Source organism: Danaus plexippus, chromosome 20 (genome assembly GCF_018135715.1).
Source record: "Danaus plexippus chromosome 20, MEX_DaPlex, whole genome shotgun sequence".
Taxonomy (NCBI): Eukaryota; Metazoa; Arthropoda; class Insecta; order Lepidoptera; family Nymphalidae; genus Danaus; species Danaus plexippus.
Genome location: NC_083550.1, coordinates 1124007 through 1125310, shown reverse-complemented (window position 1 = coordinate 1125310; position 1304 = coordinate 1124007). Strand labels below are relative to the sequence as shown.

General features: G+C 26.7%; 1 non-coding gene across 1 annotated transcript; it reads right to left on the bottom strand.

Moving 5' to 3' along the window:
* Positions 1-630: 630 nt before the first annotated feature.
* On the bottom strand, positions 631-716 carry Trnay-gua (transfer RNA tyrosine (anticodon GUA)). Its single transcript is given in 2 exon segments — positions 631-666; positions 680-716. It is a non-coding gene; the product is annotated as a tRNA-Tyr (tRNA).
* Between the last annotated feature and the right edge of the window lie 588 nt (positions 717-1304).

Here is a 1304-nt window from a genome sequence, read left to right as displayed (position 1 = left end):
TAATAAATATATTTTTTTATAAATCTAGTTTAAGTCATTTTCACTAGTTCATTTGTTTTTTTTTTTAAGGAAAACCTGACTATTAAATATTTAAAAACGAGCAATGTCAAGATTCAAAGATACAATTAAAACGTTGCTATTGTTTAATGTCAGGCTAATGATTAATTCTTTTAATTTCAAAATAGTCTTCTATTGTATTTCTTAAAGTATATAAATTAAATAACAATGACAAACAAATTAGTATCCCAAATAGAAATATTATGTTCTTCCCTTAATTACGAGAAACGCCATTGAAGTTTAGTAAATATATTTTTTATTTCCAAATTAATTCGTATCCAAGACTTGCAACACAATAGACTGTCCCTGTAATTGATTCAACACGCTCCTAAGAGTCACAAATGACATTTGGGGGTTAAGAAACTCTTTGTATCGAGTTGAATTCAATTTGGGATAATTTGTCTGCAGCATTTTGAAAGAAATAATTAGATTATTTCGTTCAGTGCGGGATTTTAATTAACTTATTTATCGTTAATAAAAAAAAGATTGTAATTATAAAGGATTCCTTTAAAGGTAGAGCATGTAATTAAAAAGCTTAAAATTACTAAACGTAAAAGAAAAATGATAAAAGATTCCTTCGAGCCGGATTTGAACCAGCGACCTATGGATAACAGTTAACCAGCTACAGTCCACCGCTCTACCAACTGAGCTATCGAAGGCATACATGAGGAGTCGAAATTATAAAACAGTTCTTTCAAAATCAAAGTAACCTCTACATTACACAGAATATTTATTATTAATAAAAATTTATAACAAAATATAATTTTAACAAAGTCCAAAATAAAATAAATAAAACATTGAATATGAAATGTCATAATTAGTGTTTTTTTATGTATTCTTAGTTGATTATAGATATGGATTACTAAAAGATATTAAAGAAATAACGTTAAAATAAAAATTATACAAAAATTGTATACAAAAATGAGAATCGTTATAAATAATTCTAACAGTATTACAAAATCAGTAGACCATTAGTGAAAATCCAAATGAATGAACCAGGTCGAAACAAAATGGCGACTATCAAGATAACAACATCAGGCCGCAATCAGAATCAACAGATTCAAATATTTCATCGCGGGAGAAACACTAAATTATCTAAATGGAGATCGCTCCCCAATCAACTTCACGGTACTTAATCTAGAAGAGATCCACATTTTTAAGAACATTATATATTTTTATTTATTAAATAATCAATTATCATTTCTTACTTTTCATACCAATTTAAATATTGTAATCTCACTATTCTT